General features: G+C 42.5%; 2 protein-coding genes across 3 annotated transcripts in view; one reads left to right on the top strand and one right to left on the bottom strand.

Moving 5' to 3' along the window:
* Window positions 1–14,021, bottom strand: part of ap3d1 (adaptor related protein complex 3 subunit delta 1) — a 1,136,182-nt gene that overhangs the window by 290,478 nt on the left and 831,683 nt on the right. The window lies entirely within an intron of this gene.
* The window catches only part of theg (theg spermatid protein), a 455,045-nt gene continuing 447,343 nt past the window's right edge, over window positions 6,320–14,021 (top strand). For both annotated transcript variants that reach the window (XR_007936530.1, XM_051935320.1), the window contains exon 1: window positions 6,320–6,489. The gene's annotated coding sequence lies outside the window, so the exon portion shown is untranslated. The remainder of the gene's footprint in view (window positions 6,490–14,021) is intronic.

The following is a 14,021-nucleotide window of genomic DNA, read 5'->3' on the forward strand; positions in this document are numbered from 1 at the left end:
GAGCACAGGTGTGAGACGACAATGCTCCCCCGGGGCACTAATGAGGCACCTGACCGACGCTCACACCTGCACGTGCCTTTGTGATCAGCCAAGCATCCCCACCCGTCTCCAGAGCAAAGAACACTCACGCACTCACTCGCGCCCATTTAGAGCCTGAACCTCAGGGGCCATGGACCACTCATCACAGAAGCCCCATGCACACTGAGGCCTCTGCGGTGGAACTGGTCAAGAGCACCAGATTCCTTGGTGTGCACCTGGCAGCTCACCTTACTTGGTCAATTAACACCACCGCCATTGTAGTGACACATTAAGCTGGTTCAAGATTAAATTAAAACCGCTACACACAGAGATGGATGAAGATGTCCAAATTCTATTTATTAATTTCTTCCAGAGTTACACAAATGTGAATGTATCGTCGAAATTAAACAATTAACATAAATTAGCTATCACAGTTTCTTACTCTTAAATGAGTCAATGTTAACATTAGTTATTAACAGGGTACTTTATTTATCCACTAGATGGCATACTACATTCAAGATAACATTAATATCAGGAAATTGCTAGAACTTTAAACCATAAAGTATTTACTCAACTTAAGTAAGTAAATTATTCTTAACATATATACATATTATACATGAGGGAACTGTAATATTGTAATTCTATAACAAACAATATGTGTGAAACTCCAAATAGCCATCTGTTCAACTATGTTTTAGCTTCCTCAAAACGTCTATATTTTAGAAACTGTACTAAAATTATATATATATCCAAATTACAAACTTAAACACATAAACAATATACTTTAAGGACAAACAATTAAATTCCCCTTACGTTATATATAATTATGCAACCTTTCACATTTAACAAATTAAGCTCTTACTCTACTGTTAAGACGCCACCAAACTAATCAATAAGGCAGGGGTAGGCAACGTCGGTCCTGGTGAGCCGCAGTATGTGCAGGTTTTTGTTCCAACCCAGTTCCTTAACGAGAACTCAATTATTGCTGATGAAGCACATATTGCTTAAGTGACATTTTAATGCTTCATTTTAGTGGTCTCGCTTGTTAAGGTTCTCCAACCTTAATTGCATATTTCAATCTTAAACTGCTGCATTCAGTGTTTTAATTGCTCCTTATTAGCAATAAGATGTAAAACAGGGGTAGGCAATGTCGGTCCTGGTGAGCCGCAGTGGCTACAGGTTTTCATTCAACCCAATTGCTTAATTAGAAACCAATCATTGCCAATCTCAGACCTTATTTAATTTTATGGCTTGTTAGTCTGTGCAATGTAAGGCTTTTATATCGTAGATTTTTTTCCTTTCCAAGGATATCATCCAAATGATTTGAAGCCTAAAACAGATCATTTTCAGTCTGTCACATTTTTCTATTAAGTGTTTTATTAAATCAAACCGTGCATGATGAACACACACAGATGTAATTGGAAAAAAGCTAGCTGGAGAACTGCTGGCTGCTTTGTCTTTTACATCTTATTGCTAATAAGGAGCAATTAAAACACTGAATGCAGCAGTTTAAGATTGAAATAAGCAATTAAGGTTGGAGAACCTTAACAAGCGAGACCACTAAAATGAAGCATTAAAATGTCACTTAAGCAATATGTGCTTCATCAGCAATAATTGAGTTCTCGTTAAGGAACTGGGTTGGAACAAAAACCTGCACATACTGTGGCACTCCAGGACCGACGTTGCCTACCCCTGCTATAAGGTTTAAAGTGAAGCCCTGTGATTGGCCAAGTTCCAAGTCAGCACAGGCCTATCACAATAACTAATAATTTAAGGTGGATGACAACTAATTAAAGGGAAACAACACATAAATACTATATTGCCTTTTCAACAACCATAGCCAAGGAGGAGCAGCAGCATCTCCACTTCCTTAGGTGGCTGAAAAAGGCAAAACTACCTCCCCCTATTCTCATCACATTCTACAGGGGCACCGTGGAGAGCGTTCTGACCAGCCGCATCACTGCCCGGTTTGGGAACTGCGGTGCCTCTGACTGTAAGGGCCTACAATGGATAGTGCACACTCCAGAAAAGATCACTGGGACTTCTCTGCCCTCCATTGAAGACAACTTTTTAAAGTGTTGTACCCACAAAGCTCACAACATTGTGAAGGACCCCTCCCAACCGTCTCTTTGTCCCACTTCTATCTGGGAGAAGATACTGTAGCATCCAAAACAATTCTGCCAGGTTCTGCAACACCTTCTACCCCTTAATGGGCCGGACTATGCCCCTGTGCCCACCTGCAGGACTAGCGAATTTACAGTATATGCAGTACATTTGTTACACTTGTCACTACTGTTGGTTATTATTAGTTATGCTGTTATTATTTATTATTTGTTTATTTATTACTATTTATTTCAAATTATTATTATTTTTTAATTTATTTTTAATCTATTATTGTATTGTATACTTCTTTACCTGTCATGCAATTGCCCTGTATTTACGTATGTGTTGCAATACTGTCCTGAGTAACATGATTTTGTCCCACTGTATGCCGCAACATGAAGTACAGATGGCGTCACAATAAAGCCACTTGACTTGACTTGATGCAAACGCATTGCAATGCAGACTGAATTCTTCCACATCACTGCCCAAGGAAGGAAAGTCACATCATCCTGGCCGACACAGCAGTGAAAATTATTTGCTCTATACCAGTGTCTTGGTGAAGGGTCATTCTAGATGCTGGTGACTTCAGACAATGAAATCGAGTGTCTATTAGACATGTTCATACGTGGGCACTACAAGCTGAGCCTCCTCTGTCCAAATATCAATGACTTTAATCCTTTAAACACAGCCTCGTTTTTGTCAGTTTTCTGCTACTTCGATTCCACTGGCTATAACTTCGTCATCCTTCACTCAGTATTCATGTTCTATCCCTCAAAATTAAGGTCAGATATTTCTGTTTCAGAATTTTTGCACTTGGAGAATTAGTTATTCTGTATACATACAGTATGTTACAGCAGAAAAAGCTCCAAAATTCCATAGTATTTTTATTAAGAAATGCACTTTGAAAGTTAAGGTGAAGTGGTGGCTCTGCGGTTAAGGATCAGTGCTGGTATCTGGAAGGTTGCTGGTTCAAATCCCATTACTGCCAGAACGGATCCTACTACGTTGGGCCCTTAAGCTGAAAATTGCTCCAGGGATGCTGTACAATGCTCTGACCCCCCCAAAAGGGTCATGTGATTAGACAATTTCCCCACAGGGATTAATACAGTCTGCCAAATTCTTATTTCCATAGGGGTTGGATTAGGCTTCCAAACACTGTAAAAGTGTCAGTGAATGTGTCAGGAACACATAGAAAGAAATGTAATATGAAATATGTACAGTACAAGTAAAATGTCTAATTTAACTGTTTGGAAGTAGTACAAAAAACATGATTCTTTTTCTCTGCTTTTACTGTTTTCTAATAAATATCTGTAACATACAAAAACAGCAACACCATTTATTTCTATAGCACATATTCATGCAAACACTGTAGCTCAAAGTGCTTTACAAAATGTCAAAGAGAATGTTAAAGAAAAAGAAAAACACAAAGAGTAGGTAAGAATATTAATGAATAAGTAACAAAGAACAAACAAATACATCCATAAAATCTTATAAAACAGATATATAACTAATAGAGTAGCGTCCTTCTATACACTAGCATTATGAAAGTCTCCAAAAAGGAATCTGATGATAAGACCAGATTGCAACTCTGACCTAAACTTTATATTGCAGGACTGCATTTTATCACTTCAGGAATACAGCAAAAGTTAGACCTCTTATGACATTACAAGACGCTCAAAAATAAATTCACGTTTTTATTTTCAGTCAACTAGATTACTGTAACGCACTCCTTACAGGACTAGCTAATGCAATGACAAGTCAAGCAAAATGACACCTTTTATTGGGTAACAAAAGATTACAATATGGCAAGCTTTCGAAGAATCTCAGGCTTATTGTAATCTTTTTAGATTCTTCGAGCTTGCCATATTGTAGTCTTTTGTTACCCAATACAAGGTGTCATTTTGCAGGACTACCTAAGAAAGACATCAGTCAGTTACAGTTAGTGCAGAATGCAGCAGCAAGAAATTTAACTAGAAAAAGAAAATCTGAGCACATCACTCCAGTTTTAGCATCACTACATTAGTTACCAGTGTCATATAGAATTGACTTTGATGGTGTATAAAGCCTTACATGATCTCGCTTCTTCCTATACTTTGGAATGCCTGTCCCCCTACACTGCAGGTTGTAACCTCAAATCATCAAATGAAGGTCTCCTTAGAATTCTAAAAGACAAGCTAAAAAGAAGTGGTGCGGTGGCCTTTTGCTGTTATGAACCTAAGTCCTGGAATACGTCACCAATTGAAATTCACCAGGCTAATACTGCGAAACATTTCTAAAAACTGCTAAAAATCCATTATTTTAATTTGGCTTTTCATACTCTTCAGGGATTTGCGATCTTTACTAATCTCAACTTTTCTCTGCTGTCTTTTCCAGTTCTTCTGTGGTGGCCACCTGATCGAGGCACCGTGAGCCCACCTGTGATATAAGACCCATGGCCTACATTTCATTTTAAAGAGTAGCTCTTACTCTGTCAGAACATGTATAGTTGATAAAGAAACAGTGCTGTGTATCCAAATTACAGCACCAATGGTTGCAAGATTCAAAAATGATTTTACAAAAAAAAAAAAAAAAATTGAGTATAAAATAATATATAAATAGTGGAAAACATAGAAAGTGGAGTGTGGTGTCATTTTAAAATGATGAAACACCACTCCTGCTTAGTAGATAGTCTGTCCATCACATTGCACACAGCTTCATCAGGATGTCCATCAAAGCCAAATTAAGAGCAGGTGCTGCTGTCATACAGTACTTCGGCCATCTTTGAGGAAAGATAGGAAAACTTTGTCACGTGGTATCGGAGTATGCAATTTAGCAGCATAACACTGCGCACGTTACAGTGAGAAAATGAATAATTTTATGCAGCTTTTTTTTTAAATTTTGCATTAATTTTCAGTCCCGCTGCTGGGTCCAAAATAATTTTGACTGAGTTATATATAGTAGTATAATATAAACTTGTGGTACAATCCGAGCAGGTCTGACCTCATCTTACTGCCACCTACAAGGCTGATATGCATAGCAGCAGCAGCTCTCTGTTATCCAAGCCAGAGTGTTTGAGGGTTTGTCATTTATACTGTAAATACAGTATAATCGTTTTAGCTTCTGTAAAATTTTAACTTCCCCTTGGGGATATAATCTAAACTAATCTAATATTGCATTGTTGCTCTAGGAGACGTAATTTCATACAACTCTATAATATACCAAGGCATGTATGTAGGTGGGCGGCACGGTGGCGCAGTGGGTAGCGCTGCTGCCTCGCAGTTGGGTGATCTGGGGACCTGGGTTCGCTTCCCGGGTCCTCCCTGCATGGAGTTTGCATGTTCTCCCCGTGTCTGCGTGGGTTTCCTCCGGGCGCTCCGGTTTCCTCCCACAGTCCAAAGACATGCAGGTTAGGTGGATTGGCGATTCTAAATTGGCCCTAGTGTGTGCTTGGTGTGTGGGTGTGTTTGTGTGTGTCCTGTGGTGGGTTGGCACCCTGCCCAAGATTGTTTCCTGCCTTGTGCCCAGTGTTGGCTGGGATTGGCTCCAGCAGACCCCCGTGACCCTGTGTTCGGATTCAGCGGGTTGGAAAATGGATGGATGGATGGATGTATGTAGGTGGTATGACAATAAAGCCCACCTGGCTTGACTTGAAAATGTTCTTCACTTTATTCAACTGATACAAAAACTTTTGCATTTAGTAAGCGATGAATAGTGCAAATTTGATAGATCTAAAGGCTTAAAAATAAATCAACCGAAATCAGCAAAGCATTAAGTTACAAAACCCAAGACATATCTTTAAAACTGTAGTATGAAGCTGCTAGAAAGCGGTACAATTTATGATAAGTCATGATAAAGACGAGTTTAAGCTTTCTTGTTAGACTCCCAGCTGATTTCTAAATGCCTGATGTATCTTGGCAGGGTTCGCTGTCTAAGGAGCTTAATGCAGCACCCCCACTCCTTTTGCAATTTACCTTGAGGTTGTAAGGCAGCCGGACATCAGTGAAATGACACTCGGGAAGTATTTCTGGTAAGCCGTTTAGTGCTCGGTCATTAGCTACCACGCACCATGTGTGCGATTGCACTTTTTTTCTCCTCCCCACAGCCACCAAACTTCAAACCCCGCACTTAGAGCACGAGGTCAGCCGCGCGAAGTGCTGCTTCGGTTGCTAGGCAGCGGCAAGTGTGGTCAGAAACAGGTGAGCGCGTCCGTCTCCATGGCAACCAGGTGAGGGACCTGAGCAAACACAGCACGAGGAGCAGACCTCAGGGTGCAATGCGTCTGACCCGCACACCGAACTGCCGGCTGTCAAGCATGCAGGAGTAAAGGCAGCGCAAGGTCTTGGAGCGGCTGAGAAGAGCTCGTGTGGATTTCTCTTCCGGCACGAAAAGGTGCGGTAAAGAAGATACATACTTTACTTGTTCCTGTAAAGTGGCATTGCTGTACTCGTTTGACAGCAACATTGTGTTTAAATCGCCAGAAGAGAGATTATGACAAAAATGTGTTATCATTGAATAATAGTTTTACGCAGGGAGGATTTTGGGCTGGCGCCCTGCCCGGGGTTTGTTCCCTGCCTTGCGCCTTGTGTTGGCTGGGATTGGCTCCAGCAGACCCCCGTGACCCTGTAGTTAGGATACAGCGGGTCGGATAATGGATGGATGGATGGATGGATGGATGGGTTGATATCTTGTTGAAGCGAGTCCGCTAAGGGTAAATGAATAATACATGATATTTCCGACAGCGTTGTCTTCATTACAGAGCAGTCAAGTAAGTGAACCCTTAGAAGCACAAGTCCATCGTAGGACCCGGTCCCGCACGAGTGTGTTTGGACCGACGAGAATTCACAATTCTTTATAGATGTGCCTGAATATGAAGAGTAGTGTAGTGTAGCGCCTGGACCAGGGGGTATACACTCCTAAAAATAAAAGTGTCTCTTCACACCGATGCCACAGGAGAACCATTTTGGATCCCCAAAAGAACCATTCATATGAAGGATCTGGAAAGAACTTTTATTTGTTTAGAATAGATCAATAACGGGTAAGATAGTGAATAGATTAAAACAGATTTGTGAAATCCCATGGAGCTCCTGATTTTAAAAGGGTTCTTGCTGCCTACAATAACACAGGCTGTTTGGTGAATGCAATGCATTTCAGTAATACGTTGTCATTGGTGGTGGAATAAAATTACATTTAATAAGAGCTTGTTATATGCATAAATGCTACAGTTTGCCTTGTTTATGTTTCAGGATTTCTAAGACACAATATCCTGCAGTCACCTTAACTGGTTCAACTTTTACACAGACGAGGTCAATGATGGAATGTTACTCAGGTCCCATAGCAGCTGGTGTTGCCAGTTCACATGCCCAGGTCCCAGTTTAGTAGAGAATTATAAGTTCCCCCTGTGTTTGTGTGGTTCTCATTTGGGGACTTTCTCAATTCATAGATGTCCAGTCAGGTCTGTCTGCATCTCAGATTGTTGCCATGTTTGGACAGGCATAAGTCTGTGTGCCATGCTGATGCATTTGTAGTCCACCCATGGTGGTCTGGGCTCTGAACCCTTTCACAAATGAGGTGTCCACTGGGCATGAGAAAATGAAAAGAAATAGTTCTCATATCAAATAGAGAGAACGTTATGTCACTGATATGCATGAGCCACACCACCCTGCTGCACTTCATCCAAGGTTAAAGGTGATACCAAAGAGAGAAGATGAACTTAATACTTAATATTAAAGTAAAATTACAAAAATTGCTGTGAAAGGGTATAGATTGGGTGCGGCAATGAGCTGCTTACAGCTCATTGCCGCACCCACCACATGGTGAACCACCTGGATTGAGATCTGAGTCCAGCCGTGTAACAGGTGACAACTTTAAGTGTAATTCATGATGGCTCCAAGGCCTTAATGAGGCCTACTGATACCTACCTACTGAGGCCAGGGGGGTCAGAGCCCCTCTTGTCTGGTCTGCAGCTCGTGTTGTATCTTTTGTACTCTGCTTGGGGGAATTCATGTTCTCTGTTTCACTTTTTTGATGGTTATAATGGTTCTGAGCTGTTTTAATCCTGTTTACCAGTCCATTACTTTATGATTTCCAGTGATCCTTATTCTGACCAGTTCTCAACATGAAAGGTATGAATAAATAGGTAAGGAGAAAAATTGTCCAACAACTCTGTTGTAACTATTGTTCAGTATTTTACACTAAATTATTATTTATTTTGTCATTTTTCCACTTGTTTTTGTTTGTTCATTGTTGTTTAATGATTTGTTGAGCCACACTGCCTGGCCCTGAAGAAGGGCCAGTTGCTCCTGAGATAATAATAATAATAATAATAATAATAATACTAATTTATTACATTTATATAGTGTTTTTCAAGGTACTCAAAGCACTTTACATGGTGAGAAGGGAGCCACCTCAACAAAATGGATTGAAATATTAAGTAGAAGGAGCAATAAAGTTTGTATAACAAAAAATGAAAAAGTAAGAAAACTGTCTTTGGTCAGCGGCATTGAGAATGCCATCATCCAAAGTCTTCCTTGTGTTTTTATCATAAGTTATCAGTGAAAGTCAAGAGACATTGCATTTACAGTGCATCCGGAAAGTATTCACAGCGCATCACTTTTTCCACATTTTGTTATGTTACAGCCTTATTCCAAAATGGATTAAATTCATTTTTTTCCTCAGAATTCTACACACAACACCCCATAATGACAACGTGAAAAACATTTACTTGAGGTTTTTGCAAATTTATTAAAAATAAAAAAACTGAGAAATCCCATGTACATAAGTATTCACAGCCTTTGCTCAATACTTTGTCGATGCACCTTTGGCAGCAATTACAGCCTCAAGTCTTTTTGAATATGATGCCACAAGCTTGGCACACCTATCCTTGGCCAGTTTCGCCCATTCCTCTTTGCAGCACCTCTCAAGCTCCATCAGGTTGGATGGGAAGCGTCGGTGCACAGCCATTTTAAGATCTCTCCAGAGATGTTCAATAGGATTCAAGTCTGGGCTCTGGCTGGGCCACTCAAGGACATTCACAGAGTTGTCCTGAAGCCACTCCTTTGATATCTTGGCTGTGTGCTTAGGGTCGTTGTCCTGCTGAAAGATGAACCGTCGCCCCAGTCTGAGGTCAAGAGCGCTCTGGAGCAGGTTTTCATCCAGGATGTCTCTGTACATTGCTGCAGTCATCTTTCCCTTTATCCTGAATAGTCTCCCAGTTCCTGCCACTGAAAAACATCCTCACAGCATGATGCTGCCACCACCATGCTTCACTGTAGGGATGGTGCCTGGTTTCCTCCAAACGTGACGCCTGGCATTCACACCAAAGAGTTCAATCTTTGTCTCATCAGACCAGAGAATTTTCTTTCTCATGGTCTGAGAGTACTTCAGGTGCCTTTTGGCAAACACCAGGCGGGCTGCCATGTGCCTTTTACTAAGGAGTGGCTTCCATCTGGCCACTCTACCATACAGGCCTGATTGGTGGATTGCTGCAGAGATGGTTGTCCTTCTGGAAGGTTCTCCTCTCTCCACAGAGGACCTCTGGAGCTCTGACAGAGTGACCATCGGGTTCTTGGTCACCTCCCTGACTAAGGCCCTTCTCCCCCGATCGCTCAGTTTAGATGGCTGGCCAGCTCTAGGAAGAGTCCTGGTGGTTTCGAACTTCTTCCACTTATGGATGATGGAGGCCACTGTGCTCATTGGGACCTTCAAAGCAGGAGAAATTTTTCTGTAACCTTCCCCAGATTTGTGCCTCGAGACAATCCTGTCTCAGAGGTCTACAGACAATTCCTTTGACTTCATGCTTGGTTTGTGCTCTGACATGAACTGTCAACTGTGGGACCTTATATAGACAGGTGTGTGCCTTTCCAAATCATGTCCAATCAACTGAATTTACCACAGGTGGACTCCAATTAAGCTGCAGAAACATCTCAAGGATGATCAGGGGAAATTTGAGCTTCATGGCAAAGGCTGTGAATACTTATGCACATGTGCTTTCTCAATTTTTTTATTTTTAATAAATTTGAAAAAATCTCAAGTAAACTTTGTTCACGTTGTCATTATGGGGTGTTGTGTGTAGAATTCTGAGGAAGAAAATGAATTTAATCCATTTTGGAATAAGGCTGTAACATAACAAAATGTGGAAAAAGTGATGCGCTGTGAATACTTTCCAGATGCTCTGTATATCTCACTTTTCAAGACACTCTGTGCTTTACACAATGAATGTGGAATTACTTCAGACAACACTAATGTGCAGCATCCTCCCGGATGATGTGACGGCAGCAATTTTTGCACCAATATGCTCGGCACACATGAGCTGTTTAGGTGGTGAAGTGGTGAGAGACAGTTAATCAGTCAGAGACCGGGGATGATGACTAGGCCATGGTGGGCAATTTAGCCAGGACATCAGGATACACTCTACCTTTTATGAAGGATGCCCAGAGACACGGATAGTCAGGACCGCGGTTTTACGTCTCATCCGAAGTACAAAGTTATTTTTACGTCATTATACAGGGATCCACATTCTGACCACAGGGGTAAGCGCACCCTGCTGGCCTCACTAACACCTCTTCAAGCAGCAACCCAAGCTTTTCCTAAATGGCCTCCTATCCAAGTACTGGCCGGGCCTAAACCTGCTTAGCTTCAGGTACTGTAAATTACCATTTCTGAAGTGCAGGTGGTATGGCTGCTTAGGTTTCCCTTCTTTGCCAGCTCCAAAACGTTTGAAATCTCTGGATTTACTGTTTATCACAATGAGATGGACTTCTCCTATTTACCTCATTTTCCTCCTGGAAATGAAAAGAAAGGACATGGATCTGTGTGTACATTTAAGTGTATGACTGCTTGTTTAACTGCTGGTCTGTATAGTTGTAGACAGAACTGTCGTACTTCATCAAATTTTGTCAGTCATTTTCTAACCCACGTGGTGTTGAACAGGGCCACGGGGCTGGGTGCTGGAGCCTATCCCAGATAGCATTGGGCACAAGGCAGGAATAAACCCCAGACAGGGCACCAGACCATCGCAGGGTGAACACACACAGAGCAGGGCCAATTTAGTATCACCAGTCCACCTAACCTGCGTGTCTTTGGACTGTGGGAGGAAACTGGAGCACCAGGAGGAAACCCATACAGACACAGGGAGGGCCCTGGATTTGAAACCTGGTCTCCATACTGCGAAGCAGCAGTGCTACCACTGCACCACCAGCAAATTTTGTGTTTTGCTCTAATATTAAGTTTTAAGCTTTTCTTCTCTCTTAGGAATCCTCTTTATTCTATTTGGGAGTAGATTTTATTTTAAAGTGGCTGTTATTGTGGTTGCAGTTTATTCAAGGGCCAGAAATTTGATCTCACTTGCGGCAGGCCTGATGGCAGTGCCAGCATGTGCTACTTTTTGTTCTGACTCTTTAGCAGGTTTTATATTTTACAAAGGGGGAAAAGGGAAGGTGCACACTCTGACAGCATAATGAGGTAAATGTGCATGAGTCACATACATTTTCAGCTGTGATTGAACATTGTCTTGATCCATGAAATAATCATTTGTCCATCTGCAGTATCTATTTTTGAGCCTGCTTAATCCAATTCAGGGATATGAGAGTGCCAGTCCTGGACAGGGTGCCAGTCTACTTCAGAGCACACTCTCACTCCTACAGTGACAATTTACCTTTGAGGTGTCAGAGGAAAACTGAAGAATGAAAATCCTTCATGGAAAATAAGCATATTCCATACGGGACAGAATTTGAACCGAGAGCTCTGGAGCTATGAGGGAGCAACCCATTTTTAATGTATAAATAAAACTTCCAGAAAAAGTGAAAACAACCCTGTAAATTATCCGAATATGGTTTTGGACCTCCAAAAGTCACCAGGACAGCTTCTTTGTGCCTTGGCATAGATTCTCCAAGGGTCTAGAATCCTGGGTATGACGTTAATCTGCATCCAGCCCTAAAAGCAGGTCCTCCAACTTAGATGGAGAACCTAGGGGTTGGTTGCAGGATTGGCACTCCAGCCACCCTATAAAAACCTCCCACTGTTCCAGTGTGGTGCTGCGGTGTCACCCGCTGCACTCGGGTCCCAATCCAGGTGGGTGTGGCAACGTGCTATCAGCACATGTCCCCAACCTCCTCCTCCTCCTCCTTGAATTGCATTGGAAGGATGCAACACCATTCATCCATGAGAGATTCTGCCATAAGCTGTGTTGATGGTGGTGGTGAGAAATGTCAGTTTAGGTCAGTCGGTCTGCCACTCTGATACCAGCATAGGAGAGACATCCCCATCCACAATTACAACAGCACAGGTGAGCAGAGAGCTGAGGAGACTTCATGCCAGCAAAGCAGCGGGACCAGATGGAGTATCGCCACGACTGCTGAAGGTTTGTGCATTGGATCTGGGGTGTCCTCTACAGCGCATGTTCAACCTGAGCCTGGAACAGGGGAGAGTCCCAAGGCTTTGGAAAACATCTTGCATCACCCCAGTCCCAAAGGTATCGTGTCCTAGTGAGCTGAATGACTTCTGGCCTGTTGCTCTGACATCACATGTGATGAAGACCATGGAGAGGCTGCTGCTTCACCACCTGAGGCCACAGGTTCAACACGCCCTCAACCCAATGCAGTTTGCATATCAGGAGAAGGTGGGAGCGGAGGATGCCATCATCTATATGCAACACCAATCCCTATCCCACTTGGACAGAGGCAGTGGTGCTGTAAGAATTATGTTTCTAGACTTCTCTAGCGCCTTCAACACAATCCAACCTCTGCTCCTTAGGGACAAGCTGACAGAGATGGGAGTAGATTCATACCTGGTGGCATGGATCGTGGACTATCTTAAAGATAGACCTCAGTATGTGCGTCTCGGGAACTGCACGTCTGGCATTGTGGTCAGCAACACAGGAGCGCCACAGGGGACTGTACTTTCTCTGGTCCTGTTCAGCCTATACACATCGGACTTCCAATGCAACTCAGAGTCCTGCCACGTGCAAAAGTTCGCTGACGACACTGCTATCGTGGGCTGCATCAGGAGTGGGCAGGAGGAGGAGTATAGGGACCTAATTAAGGACTTTGTTAAATGGTGCGACTCAAACCACCTACACCTGAACACCAGCAAAACCAAGGAGCTGGTGGTGGATTTTAGGAGGCCCAGACCCCTCATGGACCCCGTGATCATCAGAGGTGACTGTGTGCAGATGGTGCAGACCTATAAATATCTGGGAGTGCAGCTGGATGATAAATTAGACTGGACTGCCAATACTGATGCTCTGTGTAAGAAAGGACAGAGCCGGTTATACTACCTTAGAAGGCTGGCGTCCTTCAACATTTGCAATAAGATGCTGCAGATGTTCTATCAGACGGTTGTGGCGAGCGCCCTCTTCTACGTGGTGGTGTGCTGGGGAGGCAGCATTGAGAAGAAGGACAGACTGAGGAGATCGTTCCTCCCCCAAATTATGCGACTCTTCAATTCCACCCGGGGGTGTAAACGTTAACATTATACAAAGTTATTGTCTGTTTTTACCTGCATTATTATCAATCTTTAATTTAATATTGTTTTTTGTATCAGTATGCTGTTGCTGGAGTATGTGAATTTCCCCTTGGGATTAATAAAGTATCTATCTATCTATCTATCTATCTATCTATCTATCTATCTATCTATCTATCTATCTATCTATCTATCTATCTATCTATCTATCTATCTATCTATCTATCTATCTATTTTCTAACCCACTTAGACCCCTGAACAGGGTCATGTGGGTCCGCTGGAGCCTATCCTAGCTAGCATTGGATGTAAGGCAGGAATAAGCCCTGGATGGGGTGACTGTCCATTGCAGGCTAAACACACACACACACACACACACACCCCAACCACACACTCAGGCCAATTTAGTATCACCAATCTAACTAACTTGCATTTCTTTGGGAGGAAACGGGGAGAACATGCAAACT

This window comes from Erpetoichthys calabaricus, chromosome 12 (genome assembly GCF_900747795.2).
Source record: "Erpetoichthys calabaricus chromosome 12, fErpCal1.3, whole genome shotgun sequence".
Lineage (NCBI taxonomy): Eukaryota > Metazoa > Chordata > Cladistia > Polypteriformes > Polypteridae > Erpetoichthys > Erpetoichthys calabaricus.